Source organism: Rattus norvegicus, chromosome 8 (assembly GCF_036323735.1).
Source record: "Rattus norvegicus strain BN/NHsdMcwi chromosome 8, GRCr8, whole genome shotgun sequence".
Taxonomy (NCBI): domain Eukaryota; kingdom Metazoa; phylum Chordata; class Mammalia; order Rodentia; family Muridae; genus Rattus; species Rattus norvegicus.
In genome coordinates, this window is record NC_086026.1 from 73,787,193 (window position 1) to 73,804,038 (window position 16,846).

The 16,846-nt window shown below is 51.3% G+C and overlaps 1 protein-coding gene across 25 annotated transcripts in view; it reads left to right on the forward strand.

Moving 5' to 3' along the window:
• The first annotated feature begins 375 nt into the window (after positions 1-375).
• The window catches only part of Megf11 (multiple EGF-like-domains 11), a 325,661-nt gene continuing 309,190 nt past the window's right edge, over positions 376-16,846 (forward strand). For 11 of the 25 annotated variants that reach the window (XM_039082446.2, XM_063266408.1, XM_039082453.2 and 8 more), the window contains exon 1: positions 389-577. The gene's annotated coding sequence lies outside the window, so the exon portion shown is untranslated. Of the gene's footprint in view, positions 578-3,601; positions 3,667-16,846 lie in introns of all 25 variants that reach the window. The other 14 variants (XR_005488258.2, XR_005488259.2, XR_010054415.1 and 11 more) reach the window with 4 other exon arrangements.

Genomic DNA, 16,846 nt, shown 5'->3' on the forward strand with positions numbered 1-16,846 from the left:
CAGTTTGGGGGCATATTCCTTGATTCCTTCCATTGTGAGCTGGCTTCCCCAGCCAGAGCGGCTTCAAAGAACAGGGGCAGAGGCTACGCTGACCGCTTGGTCGGAAGAAAAAAAGGGGAGCCGGGAAGAGAAAGAGGGGTAAAAAAAAAGGAAGAGCTACAGAAAAGAAGGAGCGGGAAAAACGGTAAAAGAACGAAAACGGGTGGATGCAGAGTAGGGAAGTGAGAAGAGAGCAGAAGGAATTAAAGGAGGCAACTGGCAGAGAGAAAGCCAGGAAAAAGAGCGAGGGAACGAGCGCGATCGCAGGGTCTGAAAGGAGGTGGGAGGGAGAGGGAGAGAGGAGGGAGGAGGGAAGAGGGAGGGGCCGAGGGACGCAGGGGGTGGGGGCTGCCGTGGCAGCAGTCGCAGCGGCTCCAGCCTCCTGCTTGCTCACTCGTTCTCAGTGCCCGGAGCCGGCTTCCCGGCTCGGGGCGGTTCGCAGCTCCCGCTCCTGCCTGGGGACCTGAAACCGCTCCGGCTCCGGGGGATAGGATCGTGCGACTGGCTGGCCCAAGCCCTGGGCGCGCCGTGGAAGCAGGTAAATGGCTGGGTGGGGTCCGCGGGGACCCGGAGCCTCGGAGCACTGTGGGTGCATTGGGCCGGGGTGTGGGTTCCTGTCCAGGGGAGGGGGCTTTGCAGCGTGGCGACTAACTTTCCACTAGCTCCGTGGGTCCGTAGACTGCCCTGGCCAGGTCCGGGCTCTGGAAGGCGAGTTTGGCGAGGGGCAGAAGGTGGATGGCTGAGCTTGGGGGAGCGCCCGGGGGGTCTATGCGAGACGTGGAGAGCCTCGGCTGGGCCAGGCGCGCGTCCTCCGGCCGCAGTCAGGACGCAGCGGCCGCCGCGCCTCCACGTGCGGGGGAAGACCCGAGAGTCGCGGTGCGGGTGTCCAGAAGAAGGAACCTGCCAGCTCTGCATGAATCTGGGGTCTCCCGGCCGAGAGCCATTCTAGATGTGCTGGACCTTCGCCCCGCGCCGCGTCCTTCCGATCCGGGTCGGGACGCAGAGCTGCGGGGCCGCGCGCAGGTCCCCGCGGAGCCCAAGCCCAGCCGGTGCCACGCGCAACGTGAACTCACTCTCTTTTTTTTCCTGATCCTGTCTACCCACTTTCACCGAAGGAATCCCGGACACTCTGCAGTCCCGCAGGTCGTCCCTGATGACATACCTCCGACCCTTGGTGGAGACCCCAACACCCAAAGTTAAAAGAGAAGCGAGTCCCTCCTCCTGCGCTCGTGGGTGGCTGTCCCGAAGTTCCTAACTTCGCTCCCAATCGCGAGCAGTAGTGTTGTAGATGGGGTCACAGTGGTCCTAGCGGCAACCCTGCGCAGCCACCTTCCTCTAAGACTTGATTTAGTCTCTTAATTTTTTAGGGGGGAAAAAGGACTTAAAAATAGGTAAAACCGTTCCTTCCCGGATCAAGGTCGAGAGTGGGACGGAGTCACCATCCGTCTGTAGTCTGGGAGCGCTGGGTTTCCGCCTAGCGGGTCCCGGAGCCTTCGAACCCCAGCTGCTTTTTCCTGGAACTGACTCCCACGCTCCATCCCACTGTCGTAGCGTCTCAGAATCCGTCCCCATGAGTGCCTGCTGCGAGGCCAGCCGGCCTCCTTCCGGGCTGGTGATGCTCTCGAGAAAACCGGTCCAAGTGACTGGGATCAGATTCTCCCACGCATGGTCCCTCTCGGAGCCCATAAAGCAGGGCCTCCCGCAGGTTGGAAGATGCTTACCAGGGGGGTAGGGCTTCCCGCCTTCCCAGCTCTCTGTGGCAAGGATACTTGTGCCCGTGCATCCGCGCCCATCACTCTCCTGGGGGAAACTGGGGATAATGTCCTGACCAGGTGGTGGCGCGCGGCAGGCGGCCGGGACTGTCCGAGCCTGCCCCGATGGCGTTTTGGCTCCAGGAGTCCAGAGGCTGGATTCGCAGACCCTCATCGCTTTCCTGCTTTCCGTCCGTGTTGGACTGCAGTCCGAAATGATCTTTTGTGAGGCTTAGCGGAGGTTTAGAAGTAGCAAAATAGCTGGAGGTATTTGCAGAGAGGATCGCCTACCGGCCATGGACCCCGCCCCGAAGGTTGAGTTCAGTGCTCCAGAGCATTGACATTAACCTCCAGCCTAGGAGCCTTCCGTTCCTTTGGCGGATTCTCCTGCGGTGTTCACCAAGCACCGGGCTCTTACTCTTGCTCAGACATGGTTTAATTAAGCCCCTAGAAAATTGAAGCCTTTAACTGCAGTCTTTCCCTCTCCTCCCATTGCACAGATGAGCCTACTGAAGCCCAAAGAAGTGAAGGGACTCTCTTCGAGCTGATTAAGGGGAAGTGATCCAGTGTTCCTGGCTAAGGGCTGGGCACCTTTCCTGACTTCCACAGCTGACGCCCCCTTTCTTAGCGTAAGGCAGGTTAGGGCACCAAAGGATGAAAAGGTTGGAGGGTCGGGAGGTTGGAAGGTTAGAGGCAGGCCAGGTAATCAGCATCTCCCGAGAGGAGCCATGTCTATTGTATACCAAGTTTGTGCTTGCACTGTCTCTCCTTTTAGGTGCCACGGACCTGCCTCTCCCTGTGTCCTGTGAGGCACACGGGGAGGGTACAACAGGGATTGCTGTGCAGCCCAGTCCTGCAGACATTCTCAGCTGAAACCATTCTGGCAGAATCTAGAGTGAGCCTCATATTCTGCCACGGGGAGGAGAAGAGTTTCCCAAGCCAAGGCTTTACTGCTAACCTCAGGCAGTGGAACGGTGGGCTGAGAACTCAGGTTCAGCACTTGGCCTACAGGTCCACAACCTCTGTGGAAGGGGAAGTCAGCCTTGCCTCTGAAGGCGGAACTCAGTGACCCTAGGGCCAGGGAGTTATGGGAGCTCTTACCTTTTTCTCCTGCTTCTTTTCTGCTCGCCTCCGAGGCTTCATGCATTCCTTTGCTTGTGCCCAGCCTCACTTTTAGAAAGCAGGTGCTGGCAGATGAGATGACCCAGCCAGGTAAAAGGGCTTGCAGCCAAGCCTGACAACTTGAGTTCAATGCTGGAGACTCATGTGGTAGAAGGAGAGAGCTGATTCCCACAAAATTTGTCCTCCTGTCTTCACATGCCTGCCAAGGCACACACCCTCTCTCCCTAAACACATAAATAAATAAACAAATGTAATAGAATCTAGGTGCTTGTGCATTCTGGGCTTTGTAGCAGCTGGGCATTTCCTCTTCTAGGGACATCTGGTCAGCAGTTAGCACTGCGGTTCCTCCTTGGGCCCAGGAACCCAGGCAAGGATGGTCCCCATCTCACTATGCTGACACCCTAGGTCCTCTCTCCTATGCTTACAGTCTAGTTGTAAGGAAGAGGCACATAAAGGACCTCTGAAGAACGGTTGGCAATATAACAAATGACTCCAGCCTCACCTCAAGTGGTTCCATGGTGAAACCATTGGCTCTGAAGTTTGGCGTGTCAGCTAGTTGCCAGGGGTGACCCAGGACAGCTGAATTGTTGATCTTCTATGTGGCACTAGAGAGCAGCCCTGAAGAGTTTCTGCTGGTCAGAGCATGGCAGGAGGTAGCTGATGCATGTTGGCAACTGTGATCTTTCTAGGTCTCCATAGAGACTGCTGCCAGGTGACTGTGTACCTCTGAAACTCCAGCACCCACAGCTGCTTGGTAAGCTCTAGAGCCCCACTGAACAGACCGATAAGTGGAACCTCAAGTCTGTAGATTGGGGCAGTTGTGCAGTCTAGGGGACCCAGAATTCAGATGTCCTTGATGTCCCATTTAAGTTAAAGTGTTGTTCTTCTGAACTGGGGGGATGACTCAGTCAGTGAAGGGCTTACTGTGCAAGTGTGAGGACTTGAGTGTGAGTCCCAGAACCCTCATGAAAGGCTGAGTGCAGTGATCGCTGGGGAGGCACAGACAGGAGGGTCCCTGGGACTCACCAGACAGACAGATAGACAGACTCAGATGGACAGACTCAGACGAACAGACCGTCTAGCCTAATGGATGAGTCCCAGGTCCTAGGGAGAGACCCAGCCTCAAAAGCAAGGTGGACAGCTCTTGAGGATGACACCTGAGGTTGACCCCAGCCCTCTGCATGCATTCATGCACCAGCATGTGCATATGCACTGTATATGCATATGCACACATGCACACACATAGAATAAATATGCATAAGAACTGGAGCCAGTTTGTCTGTCTGGAGGCTGAAGGGGTCATGCTTCTGCAGGGGGAGGGCTTATATCAGCACAGCTTCTTGGACTCGCCCTCAGCTGTAAGATCGGTGGGCCTGGGGTGGTCTTGCTAATTGCCCTTTCTATCCAGCTCTTCCCCATGCTGATGCTCTCGCTGTGAGAATCACATTTTAGGTGTGGGCAACAGAGGAAAGGGACTGATTTTCTTGGAGACCCTACTGGAGTGGGGGCTGGGACAAGGCTGTGATTTAGCACCAGGGACTCCCAGGACACGCTTATATGTGGTCCCATCCCCCCAGCCCCCAGGTTGCCATAGAATTAAAAGAATATTTTATCTTCATCAGCACACACACAGAGAATATATTGTCATGTAATTAGGGAATAAATAGGTGTCATGTGTTGGCTGCAGACTGTGCCCTGTGGCTCTGTGGGGGTTTATTAGAGCGTAGTGTTATAATTGAGAAGGTGCCATCCACTCCCTGAGCCCCTCATGAAACTTGCATGGCCAGGGTGGCCATTGTCCAGAAAGGTGTGTCTTCTTCATTTAAAAGGAAAGCAGTAGACGGGGAGGTGGCTCTGATGGCCGAATGCTTGCCAGAGCTTGTTTGAACCCCCACACTGAGCAACCCCCCCGTCCCGGTGTGGTGGCACAGGCCTCTCATTTCGGCACACCGGGGATGGAGGCAGGAGGATCAGGAGTTCAAGGTCATCCTCCACTAAGCTGCAAGTTCAAGGAGAGTCTAAGCTAAGTGAGACCCTGTCTCACATCAAGGAAGAGAGGGAGGGTGAAAAGAATACAAGGAAGAAGGAAGGAAAAGAGGGAAGGGAGGAAGGAAAGACAAGAGTCAGCAAGATGCTTCTCCCGATACCGGTGTGGCTATGCTTTATTTGACAGTTGCCATGCAAGGTGTTCTCAGGGAACAAAGGAAAAAAAGAAAGAAAGAGAAAAAAAAAAGAAAATAAGAAACAGCCTGTGGGAACAGAGCAAGGTTTTGAGGCATCTGCAGCACATGTTCTGTTTGTCGACACCTTCTGTCTGTCTGTCTGTCTGTCTGTCTGTCTGTGTCTGACTTGGAGAGGAATCTCAGTAGGAGGGGGAGCCTCTTCCACTTGCTGATGGGGTCCATCTACCATGTGCATTAATTAGACCCCAAAGAAAAGAATCATAACAGAATTGTTCTCCCTAAATGCTAGCATTTTTCATCTGGATTCTATTTATTGATTATTTTACAGTCGAGAAGGAACAGCAATCCATGTTTATTTCTTTATTTTTTTTATAACAAATAAAGCTAGCTGCAGTAATTATGCAGCCACAACATGTCGTTCTGGAGCACGAGGTTGGAATTCATTCAACCCGAGTCAAACATTTGGGTGAGATTTAATTGAGAAAGACGTTTCCAAGAACAAATATTTAGGAATTCGAACTTGTGCTAATGGCCACTCCGGGCCAGTGTGAGTACCTTGCATGTATCTTGATCCTTGAAGGTGGAGGAGGAGAAGGGAGGACCAGTGGTTAGTTATGGTAAGACCACTGTCAGAATGCGAGGCAGAAACTTGGGATCCGCCAGGCTCAGAAAAGGGAAAAATGATCCCGTCAGAGATGGCGAGGAAGGGGAGACTCAAAATCAAATATAGATCGAATCTTTATCGAACGCCCAACCTTGGGGTAGGCTCAGTGAGGGTGGGGAATAGGACTAATATATCTCATTTATCATCAGTAACAGCTCAGGTAGCTATAGAGACAAGAGCCCTTGACTGGAGAGGGTGTCAGAGCTGCAAGCAGCAGAAGACCTGAACTCTCCTAGTTGGAACAATAAGGAACTTGGTATCTCCTATAACAAGAGGTCTAGGCTATTTTCTGCTCCAAGGTTGTTTCTTTCCGTGGCTTGGCTGCATCACGGAAGATCCAGATACTTCATCCTTTGTTCTCAAGGTCACAAAATGGCTGCAGTGGTTCCAAGTGTTTCGTCTTCAAAATCATGTCCAGTGGCAGAAAAGGCAAGGAAGGGAGCCTTTCCCCAGGCTCTGATTAAATTTTGCCTTTTGTCTTCTTGGCTGAACTTGTGATTCCAGTGCCATGCCTAAACTAAGCAGAGGCAAGGGGAAGAGACGTTCACAGTTGGTCTAGAACAATCCTGATGGGCTACTGAGTCTCAGAAAGGAACAAAATTGGAAAGGATCAAAAGCATCAAGCTGCAGAGTTTAAGACGGGGATTTGAATCCTCTCTACTCTGCTTAAACCTCTGGGTAAAGTATTTTAACCTTTTGTGCCTTGGTTTACTCATCTATATAATGGGATTGATGAGGAAGATAAATCAGAGTTAGCCCAATGACTACATTTGACCAATACAAGGCAAGTAGAGGGTTTGAAGATTTTACTTTGAACATCAGGGAATATATAACCGAATTCAGGAGATGTATGTGGATTCTATCATAGCCATCTTAGATATTTAAGAGGCAAGATGGCTAGCCAAAAAAGCAACCATAGCAGAAAACTATATCATCAGCAGGAGCCACAGTAGTCACGGTAGGCTTCCCAGAGGTGGCAGTAATTAGGGCATATCCCAAGACTCTGGCACTGAAGTCAGGGAAGGTTGAAAGCTCTGTCTGCCTGGTTTACTCTTTTTCTTTCCCAGTGGTGGCATACAACAATCAGGCTAGAATACAATCTTCCCGTGCGACCACAGAAACTGCCTTGAGACAGGGTCTTAATCATCCAGATTCTCTGTGTAGCTGAGGATGACCTTGAACTTTGAATCCTCCTGCCTCCACCTCCTGAGTGCTGGGATTACAGGTGTGTATCATCTCATTGGGTTTATGTGGTTTGGGGGTTCAAACCCAGTGCTCCTCACATGTTGGGCGAGTGCTCTACCCACTGAGCCACAAACCCAGGATGGTGGTTGATGGTGCTTGTGGGGTAGGTATCGCCATTGTGGGTCAGAGGCAGCTCCTGCTGCTCCGTCATGATGCTGGACTCACGACTTCAGTGCTAGCTTGTTCATTAGTATTGACTTCTTAGGCCATGTCTCAGCATTAACTGCATTATATCATCATCACCATTGTCACCACAATTGTCACCATCACTATCATCGTCATCATCATCATCAGTCTCCTCCTCTTCTTCCTCCTCCTTGTCATTGTGGGGTTTTGGGGTGTGTATTTTTGACACAGAGCCTCATGGAGCCCAGACTGGCCTCAAGTTCACTGGTGGATGAGGATGACATTGAACTGTCAATCCTCATGTTACAGCCTCTTGAGTGCTGGGATTCCAGGAGTATACATGACCTTGGCTTGGATGATATCATGGAATCTGGTGGCATCCATTTCTCAGGCCTCTTCCATTGTGGTTCTTTGTTTTCACTGGCCATATTCTCAGTGCTTGGACCCGACTTTAGCAGAGCCTTTTGCTCTCCCCAGGACCCGGGATTCCTATGCTCCCTTTCCAGTGTCTAAGCACAACCTTTATCTTTACTGTTTTCCTCGGATGTAGCTCCCTGGCTTGAGAAAACTCCTGTGGAATTCTGGGTGACGACACCAGCGTCCTGCTCTGTCATCCTGTGGTGCAGGGATGAGTATGTAGAAAGACAGGCTTTCTAGAACAGTCTGAGGGACTTTGTTAGAGAGACAGTGCGGATGTCATGCAGAAGTGGCTGTGGGCTCGGAATCCACGCTACGAGACCCTTGTGCAGCAGCTCTGAGGCCGCTGTCCAGCAGTCGGGGATTTCCTATCTATTTTTTTCCATTGAGACATTTCTGAAACAGGGTTACATGGACCCTTCACTCACAGGGTGAGGCATAAGCTTCCCAAGTAGATATTTGGGTTTCTCACAGTCTGCCTTGTCTTATCATTTTTCTCCCCTGCTAAACCTCTTCCCTCCTCCCCTCCTAAGCCTCTTCTCATCTCACCTGTTCCCTTCTCTTCTCACCTCCCCATGCTGGATCTCTACCTACCTCACCTCTAGTCTTCTCCTCACCTCACTTCAAGGCCTCTTTGCCATGGCAGTAAGCCTTGCCCTTCTCTGGGTTTTCTGGGAGAACCCCTCCCTTTAAGGCCTGCTTCGAGCTGGTTCCTCATTAGAGCTTCCCTAAGTGCTGGTGCCCACAGTGATCTCAAAGTATTGACCTCTCCTTCCCTGAACTGTAGCAATTACTGCTCACACCACAAATCCCATGTTTAATAGGACGCTGCTGGTGGCGTCATTCAGCATTATTTCAGGGTGCTCCTGTCTCTCCCAGTCAGATCTAAACCCACTGAGATCGAAAAGAGACAGGCTGGGTCCTTATTTGTGGCCATTAGGTGGTGGTGGTAGTGATGGTGGTGGTGATGGTGGTGTTGGTGGTGGTGGCAGTGGCGGTGAACCAGGGCCTTGTGCATTCAGGACAATTCAATGGCTATTTGTTTATTTCTTGAGGCGGGGTCTAATACAGCACAGATTGGCCTTGAACTAGCTGTGTAGCCACGGATGACCTTGAACTCTTGATCCTCCTCAGAGCTGGGAATACAGGCATTCATCACCAGGCCTGGCTCTCAGCAGGTGTTTATTGAATTCATAAACCAGAGGAATAGATTATTTTCCTAAAAAAAAACCCTGTTTTTTTTCATTCAACCTCAATTGAAGGGACTAATTTTAATGAATGCTTCCCATATGTGGAACATTACTTTAGGCAGTTTTAGTTACTTTCGGTCTTGCAAGGTGTCAGGGAGCAGAGGTGGCCAGCAGGGGGCGCTGGGGGCAGTGCTGGGGGCAGCGCAGGGCTGGCCTTTCTCTATACTTAAGTATCTTGTGGACATTCTTGCCACCCCTGGCCTGCTGGTTTCTGCTCTCACACTGCACTGTTGCTTTTGTAACTCCCCAGAACTTTGAACTACTCACTTCAGACTGCCAGCTTTCCGCTGAACACTATTTGAGGCAGAAAAGGGGGCGAGGCCAGTGGACCAGGAGAAGACTGAATAAAGGTTCTCAGAGTCGCTGATGGCTTCAGAGACATTGGGCAGGGTGGGAGCTCCGCTGAGGTACTGGAAACATAAGGCGTTTGGCACAGGAGCGAGTGGGCTAGAGTCTTCTTAGGGCACCACAGATTGAATGTAGGCTCTAAACAAGGTTTAAGAGTGGGGAGTCGTCACCCAAACTCAACACCCAGTCCCCAGGTGCATGCAAACATGAACATGCATTTGAATAAAAGAAGCCGGGTCTTGGAAAGTTCAAGTGACTGGCCCAAACTGGATGCCTACCTCAAATGGTAACCTTCTAGGGCCTTCTGAGGGAGGGGCTTCATGGGATGCCTTCCAGAGGCTGCTGCTTTGGGGTTGGTTTTGTAGATCCTATCTCTAGGATCTATTTCCCTGCTCTAGCAACCTGCCTGACCCGCCTGCTTTATCACCAGAGCTTAAAATAAATACAATAAATATAAACACCCCCAAACTTTTTCTCTCCTGCAGAGGATGAGCAATAATCTACATATGCAAATAAATGGCATGCCAGCCCCATGAATATTAATTTGGGAAGGGAGTCTGAGGCTCTGAACTACACTCAGAGAAAGTGAGCTGGCATTTCACAGCCCCTCGGGTGCACGCTGATAATCAGGCCTCATGTTTTAAGGCTGCCCCCTACATCCTGGGCTCTCTTCTCACCTAAAGCAGTTACGGGGAAGATGGAAAGGGTCTTGGGTAGCCAGGCTTGGGGCTCGGGGTGTTGGGTGAGCTTCACTCCGGGTCTTTTTCTGAATTTGTCTTGTTCCCTTGACTGGAGACAAGGCCTCAGCTGCCCTTCTACTCAGGCACCAGCAGTGACTCACCAGGGACAGGACACAGTTCCGGGGAACACTATGGGGTGAATGTCAGGAAGTCTACAAGGTGTGAGAGGGACAAAGCCTCCAGAGCTGGCTTGTTCTGCCTCTCATAGGTAACTAGGGACCCAGAGACCTGGAGGGGTGGTGACTTCCCAGAACGACTCCATGCTTTGTGGCAGGAAGCGAGAGAGCTTATTCAGTCGTTGCTCTGAAAAGCACATTTCTTTTTGTGTGTGGAGGAGCGAGTGGGCTGGGTGGCATTTCAAGTTTGTATACTTTTGGGGAAAGAGTCATTCTCTTCTGTGAACAGTCACCCAGGGACAGGTGGCTTCTAAAAACCCTGTCTTGTATCCCATTTGGAAACCATTCCTCTCCTCCCTCAGACTTCCAAATTAGATTATCCACAGAGCGGAATCAACGAGTACTCTCAGCCGAGAAGATGACAGAGCAGGATGGGAAAAAGCCCGAGTGCCTCCAAGGACCAGGTGGGGTGGAAACCTGCAGGCTTGGGCGTCAGGAACTGTAAAACATTCCCCAATCCCACTAGGACTGGGAAGGTTCTGGGGCACCTGGACAGAGACAAATGCTATAGCATGAGGCATCATCGAAAGTGGGGGTAAGGGTGGGGGCTTGAGGTGAGGCTATGTATGGGCCGGTAGGAAAGTGCTTGCCTAGCATGCATGAAGCTCAGATTCAATCTCTAGGCCTGCATTATAGCAGGGGTTGTGGGCTCACCTGTAATCTCAGCACATGGGGAGTAGAGGAAGGACTGGGAGTTTAAGGTTATCCTGGCTTACAGGTGAGTTGGAAGCTAGCCTGGGCTACATGTCTTTAAAAAAAAAAAAAAGCTTCCGTGTCTTAGGTTGGGCATAGTGGTATCCCTCTGTAATCACAGCACCCAGAAGGCTGAGGCAGGAGGACCTTAAGGACCAGCCTTGGGAGGACCTTGTTTCTCAAAACAGAAATCTGACTTGGGCTATGATGAGCTCTAGGGTGAAGGGCTTGTCCCATGCCTGGGCTTGCCATCACTGCAAACAGTTGATTCTGTCTTTTGCTCTCTGCTGTTGCTTTGGGGGTATCAGGTCTTCATCTTTGCTTTTTTAAAAAAATTTTTTTGAGACAGGGTGCTATGGAGCCCAGGCTGGCTTCAGACTCCCATGGAGGCTGGCCTTGATGCTCCCAAGGATCAGGATGATGGGCACACAACATCATGGCTGGCTCAGCCCGCCTTGGGGTTCCTTCTTTTCCTTACCCATGAATATTAAGTACTCAGCCCTACTTCTGATGGCCCCTTTGCGGGTTCAAGTTCCCACGCCATATTGGCCAAGGAGGTATTTTAGTCATTTGGCCTTTTCTTTCTAGACAGACCCTCTGACTGCCCTGTACCTGTATATGTGGCTGTTTGACTCTCCTCTCGGGTCTGTGTGGGTGGGTTCTGATGTCTCTTGCCGTGTTGTGTTTTCTATGAATATGTACGTCTTATCTGAGCAGTGTCATGGAAAGGGGTGTGTCATCGTGGTCTGACTTGGTGTGATTTTTGTCTGCAAGTGGCTGTGCCCGAGTGTGAGCACCCTCACGTCTGCATGCATCTCTGTGTACACTGAAGACCTATTACGGACAGATTCTGCCAGGGTTGGGTAGCCTAGTGCATAGAGCAGCCTGGGGCCTGGAGCCTCTCTAAGGTCTTTAGGGTGTCCCCTGCTCGTCCTCCCATCCCTAGACAAGCCTCTCAAGAGTCCCCAGGACACTGGCTAATTGCCCTCTGTCTCTTCTCTCTACCTCCCTCTAGAGGCGTTCTGGGCTTGGGAAACTGCTACTGCTGCAGCTAGGAGAGCCCTAGGTCATTTGCATCCGTGTTTGCATCTCATTTGCATGGTCCATACAGACTGACTTTCAGTTCTGCAGTTCTCAAGGTAAAATGTAGTTGCTTTTCCTGAAGGTCATTATAATAAGCCTTTTTAGCTTTTTCTTTCCTTTTTTTTCCCCCTCTGGTTCAGACTTTTTCTCCCCCTCACAGAATTCAGGGAAAGGGAGCAGGGAAAGACACCCAGAAACCATTGCTTTTCTCTCAGCTCCTCCCGCTGTCAGGTAAAGTCCCTGGTCTGTAGGTGGAGGTCCTGGACTTTGGGATAACAGTGAAGATATTCTCTTGAGGCAGGTCTGGGCAGGGGCCAGCCCAACCTGTCATCTGTTCCTCTAGTTCCTGGGCTTAGATCTGCAGAAGGGAACAGCAGGGAAGCTAACATGCTCCATGGGCCTGAGGTAGCCTTGGAAAACAGAGAGGTTGAACTGTGTTTCTTTTTCTCCTTTAAAACCTCTAACATATGATCTGTCAGTCATCTTATGTCACAATGACATCCTGAAAGCTTCCTCAGGCAGTTATACCTGACCAGCATATTCTTCATGGCCCAGCCCCAGGTGCTATGTTCCCTCTGTGGATGTGGACTGCCGTCCTGGTTCTGCTTCTCATTTTAAAAAATGATTATTTATTTATTATGTACACAGTGTTCTGCCTGCATGTATGCCTGCATGCCAGAAGAGGGCACCAGATCTCATTACAGATGGTTGTGAGCTACCATGTGGTTGCTGGGAATTGAACTCAGGACCTCTGGAAGAACACTCAGTGCTCTCAACCACTGAGCCATCTCTAGCCCCATTGAGGATTGTTCTTAATTGCTCTCTCCTCCTCCTCCTCTTCCTCTTCCTCCTCTTCCTCTTCCTCCTCTTCTTCCTCCTCCTCTTCTTCCTCCTCTTCCTCCTCTTCCTCCTCTTCCTCCTCCTCTCTCTCCCCCTCTTTCTCTCTCTCATCTATCTTTGAGACAGGGTCTCTCACTGAACCTGGAACTCACAGTGAGCTCTGGGGCATTACCTGTCCTTGCCTCCCAGTACTGGTGTTACAAGGATGCACTGCTCTGCCTGGCTTTCTGTGTGGACTTTGGAGAATCTCAACACACATTCTCATGCTTGTCCAGCAAGAGACTGAACCGGGTTTCAGTGAGAGACTCTGTTCCAAGAACAAGCTAGACAGGGGTTGAAGGATGATACCTGAGGCTAACCTCTGACCTTCATACTCACACATATACACATGAACATGTGCACACTTAACACACACACACACATAAACACACACATACACGCACGGGGTTTTACTGGGGGACAGGACTGCTATCTCAGAGCAGAGAGAGAGAGAAAGAGAGAGAGAGAGAGAGAGAGAGAGAGAGAGAGAGAGAGAGAGAGAGGAAAAGGGATTCAGGATAAGGATGCAAACCAGCAAAGTCAGCCAGGCCCAGCTCAGGAGCACCAAGGGATGTCCTGATGAGCAAGTGACACTTCATGATTCCATAGCTGTGTGCTGGAAAAGGGGAGGGACTTATCTAGGGTCTCACATACCACGATGGAACTCCTGGACCACTGAGACTCTGGCTCCTTCCCCTGGTGTGTGCTGTCTCTGGGTGCGAAGAGCATTTGGCAAGCCATGGGTCCAGAGAAGAAATCTGTTCTGGGGCACTGTTGTTCTTGAGTATGATGGAGACTATGCCAAAGCTGGCTTCCCAGGGAATGCTGGGATAGGGGCAGTGTTGGTTGAGACTGTGGCCTTCATGCAGATAGTGGCCGATGACCGAGAGGCAGGTGGAACTCAGCAAATGCAGGCACACACCTCCAGGGTCTCATTGGCGCCCCACCAGTCAATGGACGCACTCATTCTTGGAGATGGGTGCTGGAGCTGGGCTTTGTTTGTAGGCAGGAGCCACCAGCACCTCTTGACCAGCTGAGGTGTATCTGGAAAGGACTCAGTCTCTGGTATGCATGATTTTGCTTGCAAAGAGTCAGATGGGAGCCATTTCTACAAGTCCTGGCTTTCTCCCTAGCTCAGCTAGGGGTTGGGGGACTAGAAAGATTCCAGGCTTGCTGTTGCCAGGAGGGAGTCTCAGTCACCATGGAGTGAGCTGGCACCCGATGACATTCACATTTCAATCAGAGGGAAGGCTGTCATCCCTGGTAAGCTCTGTCATGCAGGCTATTGAGTCAGAGACCACAGTGTCTAGATTTGAATCCAGCCCTGCATGCAAAAGCCGGGTCACCTTGGAGGAGTGATTCAACAGAATCCCATCCACGGAGCTGTTACTGAGAGCCTGCTGTGGGCCGTTGGTGGGGAAGCCGTGTGATAACACAAGAGACACAGACACCACCCTGGTCCCTGTGGGTGTGTTAGAGTAAAAATAAGTTAGCAGATGATGAGATGACAAGTGAGACTGGGGACAGAGAGAGCGAGCGAGAGCGAGTGATGGGCTGGGGAGGGACTGCAGTTATAAATGAGGTCAGGGAAGGTTTCAACAAAAGCATCCTCTGAACACTGATGTCTTGGGAATGTTGCTCTATGCCTTAGCCTCCCCATTTGTACATGGGTTTGCTTATTTATTTCTTTGTGTGTGTACGTGTGCACATTGTGCACATGCACGAGAAGGTAAGACATAGGTGTTGATGGTTTTCCTCAATCACTCCCTGCCTTATCTTTTGAGGCAGGGTCTTTCAGTGAACCAAAACTCACCAATTGGCTAGGACTGTCCAGCAAACCCCAGGGATTCTCTGGTCTCCACCTCCCCAAAGGTGGGATTATAGACGCACTTCCTCACTTGGCTTTTTACCTGGCTGCTGGAGATCTGAGCCTTATGCTTGCACGATCATCATGTTACCCACCGAGCCATCTTCCCTGCCCTTGCCTGGGCTTTATGGGATCACTTGGCACACAGGGTTGCTGGAGGTAAAGCCAGTTAATAGATACACCGGGTGTGGATCTGGCCAAGCACAGGACAAATATGGTCATTATTGTCAGAGCTTCCTAGGTGGAAGCCTATCTTTCCTGCCTCGGGAGGTACCAGCATGGGCTCCAGACTGCAGGATTTTGGCAGCCCTCATCTCCCCAGGAGTGGGGGTGGCTCTGCTCCAGGCTCCCCTGGTTTCTCATTAAAGGGGGACATACAGCTTTCAGTTAAAGAAGCAACACTCACATCTTCCTTTTACTCGCGCCTCTGACTCCCAGAGGGAATCGTGACTGAGCTGTTGGCAGAATGGAGGCTCAGGAAGTGGCTCCTGCTCTGTCTGTTGAGCTCCTGCAGAGGTAGAGGAACTCAGGTCTGGGCTGGGGGCTGCCTACCCAGGAAACCAGCTTCCCAGCAGTGGGCACAAGGCCATGCTTGCTTCCTGCTCTTGGCCAGGTGACGCTACTGTCTCTCATTCGCAGGCACTGAGAATCCCTTCAGCGAGTTAGAAGCCATAATTCACCACGGATGAGATTTTTGTGGCCGTAATTTACTGCGTCTGCAAAGCTAGGGGACCCAAATCCCGGTAGCCCACAGTATAGATATTGCATCTAATCAATCCTCTATTACCATGCAAACACATCCTATAGGCTACTGATGTCTTTTCCTTTCAAACACTTAATGTATAATTAATGACACTTTGAATGCCAAAGAAGACACCAGCCCCAAAGCTCCCACTCTGATTTATACCTACCCAGACAAGAGAGTGGCTTATCTGTCCCCTCATCTTTCCGCAGTGGGTCTCCTCCCACCTTCACAGTGGGTGAAACCATGGAGGAGAAAGAGAGGGCAGGCAGCCTGCCCTCCAGAAGGCGCAGTGCCCAAGTGAGGGGTGAAACATTTTTTTAATATTTTAGGGCGGGGTCTGATGTAGCCTAGGCTGGACTTGAATTCACTGTGTAGCCAGAGATGTCCTTGTACCCCTGATTCTCCTACCTCTGTCTCCTGAGTACTGGGATTACAGGTGTGCACCACCAGACCTGGCTTGTGAGGTGCATTAAACCCAAGGTGTCCAACACGCTAGGCAACTCTACGAACTGAGCTACATCTCCAGACTTTTACCGTTAGCTTCTTGATGGCTCCCCCACCCAGCCTTCTCACACTGCCTGAGGTCTACTCTTCTAAGCCACTTGCTCTGCTGATGAAGACACAGGCTTTTCCCAGTCCCTGATCCTCTCTGCAGGCAGGCGACCCTGGTGTTTCCCACCCATGGGATAGCAGCACGGACACTGCTCTGCATAACTGTGTGAGAATTCAAGATCATGCAAAGGTTAGGTCCCGAAACCATGCCTTCTTATTTGGCAGTGAATGGAGGGGGAGCAGTAGCTCCGTCGGTAAAGGGACTGCTGGAGTAGCATTCACAGAGCCATCGGTTCCACCCCAGCACTGAATGAATGTCATGGTGACTCACACCCTAGCACTGGGGAGGTAGCGGCAGGATGGGTAAAGGTTCAAGGCTATCCTCAGTTATTTAGGGACTTAGACACTAGCTTGGGCTACACTGAGACTGTGAGTGTCTTCGAGAGAAAGGGAAAGAAAAAGGAAGACAGAGGAACCGAGGAGATTCCTTTGGAGAAAGTGATTTGGAAGGAGACAAGGAGTTGGACGCCATGCCTCAGGGGACTGGCCTGCTCTGGAAAGAGTGGGTTCCATGAGAAGCCCAACCCCTGAGTCAATCTTAGGGTTCTCTGTAGCTTGCGTGTCTCTGCAGCAGGCCCATCCTAGAGAGGGGCTGTGTCTGTGGGAATGAAGAGACAAACTGTAGAGTGACAACCTGGGAGAGCAGCACACAGTGCCCTGGAGAAGGGGATTGGTCATTCGAGGCACGCGGAGGCACCTGAGGATGAGGGTGACAAAGGCAGCCATTGTGGCAGGTGGGCACGCACACACATGCTCACAGGGAGCTTTCTTGAGTTAGAGGATTTGGGCTCAAGCCACCTCTCTTCCATAGAGCCGGCCCTGTACATCCAAGACATACTCTGTCTTGTCATTGAGGCCTCCACTGAGGCCTTGGCAGGTGACAGGAGGCCTTGTTCCTGGCCTGGG